Here is a 15,206-nt window from a genome sequence, read left to right as displayed (position 1 = left end):
CATCTCTCCCATATGTAGGAAGTGCAATACGAAAAATGAAACCATAAACCACATAGCAAGCGAATGCCCGGCACTTGCACAGAACCAGTACAAAAAGAGGCATGATTCAGTGGCAAAAGCCCTCCACTGGAGCCTGTGCAAGAAACATCAGCTACCTTGCAGTAATAAGTGGTGCGAGCACCAACCTGAGGGAGTGATAGAAAACGATCACGCAAAGATCCTCTGGACTATGGTATCAGGACGGATAGGGTGATACGTGCAAACAGACCAGACGTGACGTTGATTGACAAAGTCAAGAAGAAAGTATCACTCATTGATGTCGCAATACCATGGGACACCAGAGTTGAAGAGAAAGAGAGGGAAAAAAAATGGATAAGTATCAAGATCTGAAAATAGAAATAAGAAGGATATGGGATATGCCAGTGGAAATCGTACCCATAATCATAGGAGCACTAGGCACGATCCCAAGATCCTTGAAAAGGAATCTAGAAAAACTAGAGGCTGAAGTAGCTCCGGCCTCATGCAGAAGAGTGTGATCCTAGAAACGGCATACATAGTAAGAAAAGTGATGGACTCCTAAGGAGGCAGGATGCAACCCGGAACCCCACACTATAAATACCACCCAGTCGAATTGGAGGACTGTGATAGAGCAAAAAAAAAAAAAAAAATAATAATAATAATAATAATTAGTATTTTACAACATTTCACATCATTAGGCAAAAAAAATAATAATTATGTTTCACATCATAGGGAAAATTATGAATAATTATAATAAATTCTACATGTCATCAAGTAAAAGATATCAAATACAGATTTTTGAATTCCCCTCCTCTATTTATCTAGGAAACTGGTCATGCCATTACTACAATGATATTTCAGCAACAGAATGAAAATCGATCAAAATCAATTTGGCGACGGTATAAGGTATATTTCACTCATTTTATGCGAGGCTGTCGATTATTCAGAGGGATCAGATCAAAAATCGAAGTAAAAATATAAAGAATCTAAGAATAAATTGTTCAAATATTTAATATTTCTTGTTATGATCAATAAATATTACACTTTTTAAATATCTTTTTTTTATAAAAAAAGGAGGAAAATATGGTTATCTGGCTTGTATAACCCTTACTATTAAACTGTTTATGATAAAAGCCGTTATTTTGCAAGACTTTCATGCAATAAAAGCGTCCATGTTATTACAGAAAAGCGAAAATACTTAAATAAAAATGTACACGGCCATGCTCACCTTACTAGTCTAGAACCATTCAGAGAGAGAGAGAGAGAGAGAGAGAGAGAGAGAGAGAGAGAGAGAGAGAGAGAGAGAATGACTATTAATGAGCTAAAAGCCAAGAGATGCAAAAGACATTAATCAAACAAAATTGCGTTTCCCAGGGATATTTATTTTCGCATTTTTAACTGGGCCGTTTTTTTACGTCCTCATTTAAAAATAACGATGCCTCGGCATTTCCTTTGAAGGAAATTGATCTTTCGCAGTTTTTCTAGAGAATTTCTATACAACTTTAACGTCAAAGAATCATTAGTATTTAACCAGAATTATATGTCAGGAAATTCTTTGTGGCAGTAATTTTTTTTCTTTTTTTTTCTTATTCCTTAACTCGTTCGCCTGCGTATATCCAATTCTTATCATTTCGCAGCAATTTTGTCAGAATTATTCTTGTAATTATTATTCAAATTTCATTATTCTCATTTTACCGAAACTAACATCACGCTTCGCAATTCTATCACAATTATTCAGACTTCATTATCTTCTTTTTGCCGTAACTGGCAACATGATTGCAAGGAGGTTTGCCTTCTGTCACCGAGACGTGAAACTGCTGCTCTTCCGCTCGTACTGCTACAGTATTTATGGGTGTTCCCTCTGGACGAACTATACCCGAGAGACCATGAGACGCATCACGGTTGTGCACAATGACATTTTGAGACGCCTCACAAACACTCCTTGCTACCACTCCGCCACACAGATGTTCATAGAAAACCACCTGGACAATTTAAAAATCATTGTTAGGCGAAAAATGTCCAGTCTGGTAACCCGAGTGAGAAACAGCAGCAACTTGCTCATACGAAGCATCCTAAGGAGTGAAGCAAGAAGATCTAAATTGTGGGAAAGATGGGAAAATGAGGCCTTTGTCCCCGTAAGGACTTAATCTATGTATTGGCAAGATGTCATCTGCAGATTCTGTCACTATTATTATATTTATTGCTGATATTTTACTTTTTCATTATTACTGTGAATACTATCAAGTTAAAGTTTTTTTCTACATTCAATTTTCGTATTAGCCCTCTGGACCTGACTACTGTAACCACCTAAGGTCTCTAGTTGAAATTTAAGTTATACTGTGCACTAACTGTTATAACTCTCAATCCATTTTTTCTCACCAATATCATTACTGCTATGACCAATATTGATTACTGTCTTTTGTTTTTATGCTACCTCAGCTATTTTGTGGATAATTGCCGATCATTCATGTTGTCTCGTGTATCTAGATTGTGTATGTTACTGTCTGTATTTTGTATATTCCATGTATATGGCCCTGAGCTGAAATAAACGATATTAATATTATTATTATTATTATTATTATACTTAGGAAGCAGACCCTCTCTCAAGCATACTTTATTAAAAGTAATGGCTACTTCAGCAGCATTACACTTGTAGAGATTCTTCTCTATTTTGCGAATAGCGGCTTTTTCAGTGCTACTTAAACAGGCTAGTAGAGCGCCCATATGAGGAGGTCAATGGTAAAATGCAGGGTCAAAATAGGTGTATATATTTTGAATTTTACAGATAAACTATGATACCATAGTCATCAAAGTCATTAACGATTTACTCTCTCTCTCTAGACAATGCCATCGTTCTCCGTAATTCTGTAAGACTTACTCGAACTTCATCACCCGCACTTCTACTAACTCAAGATGGAATAACATAAGGCGAGATCGTCGGTCGCTCGGTTCCCGCACTCTGACGTCACAGGTGCGCGTCGACTGGGCAGTGCACTTAATGATTACGTATGTTTTGACAGTAATTTGTTGCTATGCTGGTGTTCACAATTTCCATACAGGAAAATACTTTCTCTCTCTCTCTATCACTTAAAACACAGTTATATCAAGATATCTAAGACCTTACCATACAGAATATAATCTTGTTGGAATACAAATAACGAAAGTAACGAGGGTGAATGAATGTATGAAAAAAAAACTTCCAGACTTTTATTAAATTAGCGTATTGTCCTTTTATTTACCAAAAATTACTGAAGACTTTTTTTCATTTTGTTTACACCTTTTTTAAGAAATTCTGACTTCCCTTCAGCATTTAATATCTTCATCCTCAAATGTATTTTGCACCTAATAATGAACTTCATTACTTCCACTGGAGCATCAATGTTTAATTCCCTGAAAATATTAACTAATTTTCGTAATCCCATCAACGCCTGATTTCAACTGTTTCCCATGAAAAGATTTAGAGTTATTCCATTTCCTTTCGATTACTGACAAATTGAGGACTGGGCCTAAACAGGACTTTCCTCCTCACTTTGGAGATCCAGTCGTTGTTTAGGCCTTCATTATCTAGGAATCCTAAGGAAGGATATTTATTTCTGTACTTATGAGCTATATAACCTCCCAGATAATTTAAGGTTTCAATTTCTAAACCATTTTCAGACTCTACTCCAAGATCTACAAAATCCTCTTCCTCCAGCTCATTAGGTAGACCTTCCTGAGGAATTCTCATCAAAAGATGAGCAAAGATACATAATTCAGAGTCTAAGTCAACATGACTGGAGTCACTTTCTTCAGGGGTTTTGGAAACCCAAGACTTACCTGGTTCCATAACATAAGTATTGCTCATACATGGTATGTTATCATCATTGGGAGCGACTTATGACCGTGATTGCTTAAAATGTTGTTCTTACCTAACAAGAAATTCGTCAGTCTACACTTGAACTCAGTCTATACTCTGACCCCACGATATCCTTTAGTGGGGTTCTTAAGAAATAAAAGGTCTAGATCTAATTATTGTCTGCACAGGAAGACGTACTCAGAAGTTAGTCATTTTGAAAGTACGTATAAAAAGAAAAAAAAATTGGATAGCCCTTAATCAGATAATTTCTTCATTCACTGCATAGGCTAGGCCTAATCTAATTTAGTACTTCATTTCAAGAATTTAGTCCAGGCTACTTATCAACCGAAGATATGTCACTAAAAACTGCACTAATGAGATTGTAAACAAATTGTTAAACCATACCTGACTTTACGTCTTAACAGGTAAATTTAAAGAGAGAACTGCGGTTTTCTTTAATCTGTAATAACTTCTCTGGTAAAGTTGTGGTAGCAGTTCATGTTGAAGATTTCTTTCGTAATCTTCTGTCCGGAAATGGACAGAACAAATCCTGGCATCCTTAACATTAATATTATCACTTCTTTTACATGCATTAATCCATACTTTGGACTCCTCGGGGTCTTTAGGGAACCTGTGAAAACAAATCCCTTTCTGTCTGGAACTATTAGCGCACCCAAATATGGAGTACACACCCATAATCATGAACTGCAACAATGCAACTGACGGAGTGACAGTGCATTGCCCAGTCGATGTGCTCCAGTGATGTCACTGAGAGAGGGAAATTAGCGATCGGATCCCTCGGTGAACACACCTTATGTTATTCCATCTTGAACTAACTAATATTGCATCTTACGATACCTAGTGACGTCATCCTCCACAATCTTCTATAATAATAAAATCCGAGTGGATTTTGTTTGTCCTCCCCCGGGTGACAGTAGGGGAGAAATGACACAGCCACCCACCCCCTCCCCCACAAACCGGTTTGTCCGTTCCAGGTGGGGCGGGGTAGGTAGGAGAGACATCCATTATCATCCTGAAAACATGACTGTCCGCCCTGGGTTGGGGCGGGGTAGATAGGGAAGACATACACTATCCTCCTGCAAACATGATTGTCCACCCTGGGTTGGGGCGGGATAGGTAGGAAATACATTCACTATCCTCCCCCACAAACCCATTTGTCCGTTCCGGGTGGGGCGGGTTAGATAGGAAAGACATTCACTATCCTCCTGAAAACATGACTGTCCGCCCCAGGTTGGGGCGGGGTAGATAGGAAAGACATCCACTATCCTCTGGCGAAACAAATGACTGTCCGCCCCGGGTTGGGGAGGGGTAGGCAGGGGATCGGGAGGGTCGGGGAGAGAGCAGCCAACAAGCACGTTTTATAATAATAATTTAAATCTCACTATTCTTATTGTATCGTAACCAATGCATCATATTACGGCAGGCAGAGTCTCCCGTCTCGGCTACATTTTTGACCCTATTCTGGACGGTTATCGGTAAATAGAACGGAAACGGCCGCAATTGAAGGAAGCCGGTCTGGAATGAGCATCACGTACGTTGTCGTCGCGACGTGAATTTCCAGGCAAAACTGGAACACTGGAAAAGGTCTCGAGATTTTCGTGAAGACCCTTAGCCATGACAGAGACATTATCAGAGTGCCTCTGTTTATCTATTTATTCATTTACTTACTTATTATTTATTTATAATAGTCTTTATTTATTTTTGTTGCAATTGACTTAATAGCTATATCTATTTGACTATGGTTTTGTTTTATATAAAACTTTCAACATGTTTTTATGACTTGAGGAATGGCTTCCCAGATGACTCTCTCTCTCTCTCTCTCTCTCTCTCTCTCTCTCTCTCTCTCTCTCTCTCTCTCTCTCAAACATACGAAAGTTGAGGATTAGATACAGAACTAAAAAAGTATGGCAGTCGAGACCGGACGAGATTCCATTTCATTTCTTTTAATTTTCTCATGAAAAAACTACAATTTGATTCAAACAACTCTCGGGAGGTTTTCCTCAAACAGCAAATCGCAAAACCATTGTTAAAACACATTATTGGTTCAGCGTTACTAAATTTAGCTCACTGAAGTAACTGAATAAAGAAAAAAAATAAAAGGCGGATGGACATGAAATAAACAAAGCGAATAAATAAAGCAACAGGTAACACAGAGACGAAAATTGCATTTATCTCATACGAGTCAAAAGATTTAATGGAAGAGCTGTTGGATTTTAACGTTGTCTAAAAATGAATGGATGGGAGTTTTGACAATACACACGACCCGGACTTTGTATATAACGAGTGAAAGCTTTTAACGCTAACTGTAGCTCGTCTTTTGTCTAGTATATATAAAAAATACAAACATACATACATACATATACTATATATATATATATATATATATATATATATATATATATTATATATATACATACATATATATATATATATATATATATATATATATATATATATATATATATACATACATATATATATATATATATATATATATATATATATATATATATATATATATATATATATATGAATTATTTTCCAACCTCTATTACTTCCTAGTGCAAGTGTGGGGTTTTCTCCCAGTTCCACCTTTAGATCCTTGTACGTCATCTCCTTTACTTTCTGGATTTATTTACCTAACTGCCCAACCATTCATTCCATCTCCTCCTTCACCGACTTCAAGAGGTGAAAGGCCGAAAGTGCCCAAGCGCTTCGCTAGACAGAGTAAATTTCATAAATCATAAATCAATTACCTGTTCAAGGCTGTAAATGTAAGAAATCACTATGCGAAATTAAATGCAAATAGAAGGAGAATGGATTCCGCAGAACCTTTGCTTATGAATGATGATATATGATCATACACCACTCCCATCACGTACGGCTTTCGTTTGACCGTGTGATGTTGAATTGAATTGGAATACAGAATTTAGGCCAAATGTCAATCACTGGCATCTCTGAGGTCAATCAGCGCTGAAACGGAAATTGGCAGTAAAAATTTTGAAAGGTGTAACAGGAGGAAAACCTCGCAGTTGCACTATGAACCAACTGTTACGAGAGGGTGAGAAGTAAAATGGAAGAAAGATAATATGAAAGGAGGTACAGTAAAAGGAACGAAAGAAGTTACAAATAGGGGGCAAAGGGACGCTGCAAAGAACCTTAAGTAATGACTTCACTGCAACTGCTGTTGCAATGACAACCTGGACAGAAATATCATTATACATTTTCCCCTTTTAATCTATTTCAGGGGCAATGGCGATTTCTAATCGTATCAAAAAATCATAGTAAAATTTCTAATGTCTTTAGTGAGCAATTTCCTGTTTTGATTTGATGAGAATTTTTTTATTTTTTTACTTACATGGTTAAGAAATATTTTTCACTTAAGTATGTATTTCATGCACATTTGTGGGCCTTGTATTATCTGTATCATAATCGTCGTAGTTCTCATTATTTTTTTTATGAACACACTGAAGGTTATCCCGGCATTGTTGAGTCATTGTTGAAAATTCTAAAGCTGATAATTTAATTTTATTCTGAGAACCCTATAGCTGATAATTTAATTTCATTTGAGAATTCTATAGCTGATAATTTAGTTTCATTCCGAGAATGCCATGGTTGATTTGATTTTATTCTCAGAATTCCATAGCTGATAATTTCATTTTATTCTGAGAATTCTATAGCTGATAATTTCATTATATTTTGAGAATTCTATAGATGATAATTTAGTTTCATTCTGAGAATTCCATAGCTGATAATTTAACTTTATTCTGAGAATTCTGTAGCTGATAATTTAATTTTATGATGAGAATTCTGTAGCTGATAATCTAGTTTCATTCTGAGAATTCCATAGCTGATAATTCAACTTTATTCTGAGAACTCTGTAGCTGATAAGTTTAATTTTAATCTGAGAATTCTATAGCCGCTAATTTCATGTTATTCTGAGATTTCAATATCTGGTAATTTTATTTTATTCTGAAAATTTTATAGCTAATAATTTAGTTCCATTCTGAGAATTCCAATTCTGATATTTTCATTTTATTCTGAGAATTCCACAGCTGATTATTTAACTTTATTCTGAGAATTCTATAGCTGATAATCTCATTATATTCTGAGATTTCAAAATCTGACATTTTCATTTTATTATAAGTCTATATCTGAGAATTTAATTTTATTCTGAGAATTCTATAGCTGATAATTTAGTTTCATTCTGAGAATTCCATTTCTGATATTTTCACCTTATTCTGAGAATTCTATAACTGATAACTTCATTTTATTCTGGAATTTCTATAGTTGATAATTTACTCTTGTTCTGAGAATCCTATAGCTGATCATTTTATTTTATTCTGAGAATTCTTTAGCTGATAATTTCATTTTATCGTCACTAACTTATTTACTCCGATGGAACTTAACTAAAACGTCGTTAAAACAGACATCACCAACAAAATGAAAGACAGTGTTGCTGTCAGTACAGGCTGTTTCCAGCATCACACAGCAGTCAACATTGTTAGTTTTGTTTGTTTGTATGGTGTTTTTACGTTGCATGGAACCGGTGGTTATTCAGCAACGGGACCAACGGCTTTACGTGACTTCCGAACCAGATTGAAAGAGAGTGAACTTCTTTCACCAGAAATACTATACATCTCTCACTCCTCAATGGAATGGCCGAGAATCGAACTCGCTATATAATGTCTATGGCGTTGTGTAAGCATTTATTTCAGTTCACTATTAGGTTAGATACTTAATTTAGTTATATACAAAATGAACACAAATGTAGACCGCTGAATTTTGCTTACCCCTATCTCTTCTCTCTTATTTATATAAAGTAATTGATTTTCCTCCATTTTTTTTTTCTAAACTCAGATTAACATGGTTACGTTTCGTCATCATATTTTTGAGTTTTTAAATATCTCACTGGGATTCTTCCCATATTGCATAAAGTTCTTTCCATATTGCATAAAGTTCCAGATTTGATTTCTCGTTTACCTTTACATTTTGAGGTTCAAATGGGCGGCGCAGCATTGTGCGTGAACGACAAAGTTTCTTTCTTTTTTTCTTTTTTTTTGTTTTTTTTTTGGACACCAAAACGATATTAATTGCATACTATTTATTCTACCTAAAAGGATCACCGCGTCTCTCACGTTATTTCTATCTTTGCTTTGCAATATCATACAAACAGGAGGAAGGGGGGTGGAAGAGGGAAGGGGAAGGGACTGGAAGAGAGGAGGAAAGGGGAGGGTGGAGGGGGAGGGGGGTAGGAAGGGGGGTTTGAGAGGGAAGGTGGAGGGGACTTAGGAAGGGGGTTGAAAGAGGGCGGAGGACACCTTACAGACCTTCCAACTCGTTCAGGTTTCCCCAGGTCCCTCAGTGTGAGGCACCTCAAATGTCTACCAGAGAATTGCTAGTGCATCTTCCGGTATATTTTGCATATTTCAATCTTTGATGGTCTGGGATGCAGTTTAGATATTTGTCGAGCTTATTCTTAAACACATCTACGTTCGCCCCTGATATGTTCCTCAGATGAGCTAGCAACGCATTGAATAGATGATGCATTGTCGATGCTGGTGTGTGGTGGATTAATGTCCTGTGTGCTTTCCTTAGTTTTACTCGTATAGTTTTGGGCACTATTAATCTACCTCTGCTCGCTCTTTCTGATATTTTTAGCTCCATTATGTTTTCCGTGATTCCTTCTATCTGTTTTCATGCCTGTATTATCTTGTAGCGTTCTCTTCTCCTTTCTAGACTATATAATTTTAAAAATTGTAGTCTTTCCCAGTAGTCAAGATCCTTAACTTCTTCTATTCTAGCTGTAAAGGACCTTTGTGCACTCTCTATTTGTGCAATATTCTTTTGTTAATGTGGGTACCATATCATATAGCAATATTCAAGTGGACTACGTACATACGTTTTATAAAGCATAATCATGTGTTCAGCTTTTCTTGTTTTGAAGTGCCGTAACAACATTCACATTTTTGCTTTGCATTTTGCCAATAGTATTGCTATTTGATCACTGCATAACATGTTCCTATTCAACATCACACCAAGGTCTTTAACTGCTTCATTATTTGTGATTGTTTTGTAATTAGGTCCCGTATATGCATAAAGCATTCCTTCTTTATCTCCATAACTTCTTGATTCAAATTTATCAGAGTTAAATACCATCCTATTTACCTCTGCCCATTCATATATTTGTTTAGGTCTCTTTGTGGCGAGTTCCTATCTTCATCACAAGTAATTTCTCTACTTATTCTTGTGTGTCGGTCGACGAAACTACTCACTACAGAGTCCTTAACATTTCTGTCTATGTCTGCAATCATAATAACAAATAGCAATGCAACTAACACCGTACCTTGTGGAACACCACATATTACCTAAGCTTCATCTGATTTCTCATCATTTGCAATCACTATTTTTGTTCTGTTTTGTAAAAATTCTTTTATCCATCTTCCTACTTTGTCCACTATACTATGTTTTCTAATTTTCTTCACTAATATATTATGGTCTACCTTATCAAAAGCTTTTGGAAAGTCTAGGTAAACCACATTTGTTTCTTTTCCGTTTATCATATTTTTATATATGTTCTCACGGTGGACTAACAGTTGGGTTTGTGTACTTTTTCCGGGTACAAAACCATGCTGTCCTATATCTAACAAATTATTTTTCATTAAATGTTTCATAATATTTTTCTTCATTACCCTTTCATATACTCATAATATGTGATGTTAGACTCACAAGCCTATAATTACTTGCCTCTCGTCTTGATCCACTTTTGAAAGTAGGGGTAATATATGCTATTTTATGTTCATTATAAAACTTGTCTGTATACACTTTGCCTTAATAATATTGCGAGTGGCTTTGCAATAGAATGAACTACTTTCTTTAAAAAAATGGCAGGGACACCATCTGGTCCGCTGCTGATCCATTTTAATTTCATAATACCTGCACAATATTGGCTTCATTAATATCTATGTCCGGTAAATATTCACTATTTTCATCTCTTATTTCTGTATCATTATCTTCATTTTCAATTCTAGAGGTAAATTCTCTCTTATATCTTTCTGCTAATATGTTGCATATTTCCTTTTTTTCATACATTAATCTCACTTCATTTCTTAGAGGGCATATTTCTACTCTTCTTTTATTCATCTTTTTTGCATATGAGTACAATAGTTTGAGGTTTTGCTTGATATTTTCTAGGGTCTTTTCTTCTAAGTCCCATTTTTCATTTTCTTTTGATTGTATAATCTTTTGTTCTGTTCTATCACTTCCATGCATTCTTTTCTTTTGCAAGACCTTTTTTCCACTTTCTGATTTTATGGAACAAGATCCTTCTGTCTCTTGGTATGCATGACTGATATTTACTTTTCTTCTTTGGTATATACTTATCCACTATTTTCTCTAATATTTTAAATAATATACCCGTATTTACCTGTATATCATCACTTACGAATAGGGTTTCTCTCCCGGGATCCCGGGATCCTGGCCATTTTCCGAGGGGTTAACGGATACCCGCCCGGGATTTTTCTCATTGTCCCGGATTTTCCAGGACAAACTACTGGACTGTTCATAACAAAAATAAGAACCCGTCTAAGCAACAAAAGTGTTGAATATCTGTGCTTTTCAGAACTTTCTTTAAAAACTCTTAAATTGATCAGTTGATTTTCTCTCTCTCTCTCTCTCTCTCTCTCTCTCTCTCTCTCTCTCTCTCTCTCTCTTAATAGCAAAACAAAAATTACTGATTACAAAATTTCATAAGGATTGTTTAATGGTCAATTACTACAAATTTCGTAATAAATATTACCTAAAATCCATGCCCTTAATTTTACTTTAACTGATATAAAATTGTTTTTCATTTTGTTATATTATCAGCGGCAAAAAATAATGGTTAATTACCAAGTTGAAAATCATTACACATTTCGTACTAGATATCTACAGCTTTTACTGATATGAAATTATGTTTTCCATTTTATTACATTATCAACTGCAAAAAAGACATTCATTTTAGTTTTGGAAAATCAGAAAAATTTATAACTGAATGTAATCAAAATTTGTTTTCATTTCCATTAACATTTCAGTAAGTAGTAATAAAAGAAAATACCAATAAGCATATACATAATATTATATGGTGTTATACTAAAGTTGTACGTATATTTTACGGGCAATTAAGGACTGATTCATGAATGAGCCGCTTTAAGTAAAGCACTTTGACTATAAACATCAACATTTATGAAGAACTCTTCATATTATACTGTACATTGTGACCTACTTTCATTAACATTATGTAATTACGATTCCATATTATAATTAATTATTAAATGACAAACTTTCACTCCAACTGAAATGTCAACAGACAACAAACCCTAAAAGGCTTTGCTAGTTAAGAAAATAATAAAGAGAGAAAGAACAGTTAAAGTGCACATGAAGGTACTCTCATGCAGATAACTCGAGTAAAAGGGTAATGGAACACCATAGTACAGTGGCTATGGCACTACCCTATACTTGAAAACAATAGTTATATGGTTAAAAAACCAGAGGAGCATTAACAAAATGAGTCATAAAGGCAATTCATACAAAAATATAACATCCCGGGAAATCCCGGGATCGTGGGATTAGATGAAATTTTATCCCGGAATCCCGGAACAAAGACATCCCCCAAAATGAGAAACCCTACTTACGAATATGTTTTCCCAAAATTTGTTTAATTCTTCATTTATTTCTGACCATTTTATATTCTTGCTATAGAAATTGTATTCTCCATATCCTTCCCACTTTTTCATCTCTTGTTTATCTCTGTTTTCACTTGCTTTGGATGGACTGTTAATTCTATGACATTATGGTCTGAAATACTCTTATTATACACTATTATTTCTTTAACATAATTCACCTCATTCGCAAATACGAGGTCTAGAGTATTATCCCTTCTTGTTGGCAGGTGATTTATTTGTTGAATGTTGTGTTCGAATTTCCTCTTATCTTTATCTTGTGAAGGGAGGAGCAAGGAGAGGAGGGGGGTGGGGTAATGGGAGGGGACAGTAAGGAAGGACTGGGGATGGGGAGGGGATGGAAAGAGGATAGGGGAGGTGGAGGGAGGGGAAGGAGGATAGTAGAGGGAAGGTGGAGGGACTGGAAGGGAGGAGGAATGGGGATGAGAGGGAGGAAGAAGGGGGATGAAGAGAAAGGGGGAGGAAGATGGAGAGGGGAGGGGGAGGGGGAGAGGATTATTACAATGCTAAATTAACACTTAATCGTGTTCTCCAGTGTGCAAACATACAAACTTTAAAAGTTTCAGTTTTAGTATTAAATAATAAGATAATATATATATATTTATATATATATATATATATATATATATAGTATATAGTAGATGTATATATATATATTATATGTATATATATATATATGTGTAGATATATATATATATATATATATATATAATATCTATATATATATATACTATATATATATATATATATAGTAGTTTATATATATATATATATATATATATATATATAGATATATATATATATATTATATAGAGAGAGAGAGAGAGAGAGAGAGAGAGAGAGAGAGAGAGAGAGAGAGAGGCTCTTGTAATTAATGAGAAGGAAGTTATTATCCAAGTCTTTCCTCTTTGTGAAGTCTAAACAATAGACCCGAATCCGCCAGACATCCCCCAACTTCATCAAATCTTTTTTATTAAAAATGCGTTTAAGCACGCTTCCTACATCTGTGCATTTCACAGTACCTTTCCTGGGATCGATCTAGTGATATCAGTGAATATGCTTTTATATTCTTGGAGTACAATGAACTATCATCTCATCTCTAATAATAAAATCCCAGTGGATTTTTCTTGTTTGTCCGCCCAGGGGTGGGCACGCGGTAGGTAGTGGATTGGGAAGGTTGGGAAATCATGACACATCAACCGTCTTCCTTCAATCCTGTTTGTCCGCCCTAGGTGGGAACAGGGTAAGTAAGGGAGACATGTCAAATCCAACCTCCTCCTGCAGAGGAGACATGCCATATCCATCTTCCCCTTGCAAACCTATTTGTCCGCTCCTGGACGGACAGCACCGGGTTCCAGCGTAGGGTATGCATGCCATCAAGCTCGTTATAAAATAAATAATTACCAGAAGAAGAGAATTCAGAAACCTTACATTCCCATTAACGTTGAGTGATCCGTCCCCCACAAGGTCCATTCTCTAAAAAGGGTATATTCCTATGTCTCCCAACACCTCACCTGAAGATTTTGTTACCAGCCTGGACCCCACACCCGGTAAAACTAACTTAAAACTCCACACATAATGGAATCTAAAGTTTAGGCCAAAGGCCAAGCGCTGGGACCTATGAGGTCATTCAGCGCTGGAAAGGAAGTGGAGTCGGTAGGTTTGAAAGGTGTAAAAGTAGGAAAACCTCTCAGTTGCACTATGAAACAACTGTGAGGAGATAGTGGATAGCAACGGAGGTACAGTAAAAGGAACGAAAGGGGTTGCAGCTAGGGGCCGAATGGACGCTGCAAAGAACCTTTTGTAATGCCTACAGTGCACCCCGTGAGGTGCACTGACGGCTCCACACATAATAATCAGTGTGATTTTGTTAGAAAAAAGAAACCGACCAGAACCAAAAACATAACTTTGGCGGAGGTAATAAATCAGATGAGGTTCAGAAGGCGTCTACATTAAAAAGAGACAATGATCAACTTGGCAAGACGGCCAATTCTCAAAAATCCTGATATATACTGGGCTCATCAGTCTAAAACTTCCTTCGCCAAAATAGTTCACTCAAAGTAAGCGGTTATGGGAGTTCACTTGTGAATAATTGTAAAAGAGGTGAAATTATTTTGTTTTCAGGCCAAGCAAACCGCTTTTTAACGTATTACCTCCGTGGAAATCCTAGACAGATATACTTATAACAATATACATGCTGAAGGTACAATTCGAATTTCTCAGATCTGAACTTATTCCATTTAACCATTTGGAGAGATTTTCTATTGGATAAACAAAATCTTCATCACCCTCTAGGATCAAGAACTCTAATAAGGAAGTATTTGCAAGGAAGAATACTGACCTGATGATATAAGCAGCAACCAGATAATGCAATAATCATGTATGCGGAAAAGCCCAATTGCTTCACGAGACCTCACAGAAACTTCGAAAAGCATTGGATTGTCTTCTATCCAAGAAAATAAGGAAATCTTTTTATTCTTGGAAACATACTGCTAAAAATGCTCATTACAGCACTCGAAAAGAATGACACACGCACACACACACATATGTGTGTACGAAGCCTGAAATTTCAAGGTGGGAATACGCTGATCTGGAGGAGATTTCTGATGGCA

The sequence above is a fragment of the Macrobrachium nipponense genome, chromosome 33 (assembly GCF_015104395.2).
Source record: "Macrobrachium nipponense isolate FS-2020 chromosome 33, ASM1510439v2, whole genome shotgun sequence".
Classification (NCBI taxonomy): Eukaryota; Metazoa; Arthropoda; class Malacostraca; order Decapoda; family Palaemonidae; genus Macrobrachium; species Macrobrachium nipponense.
This window is presented reverse-complemented; position numbering follows the sequence as displayed.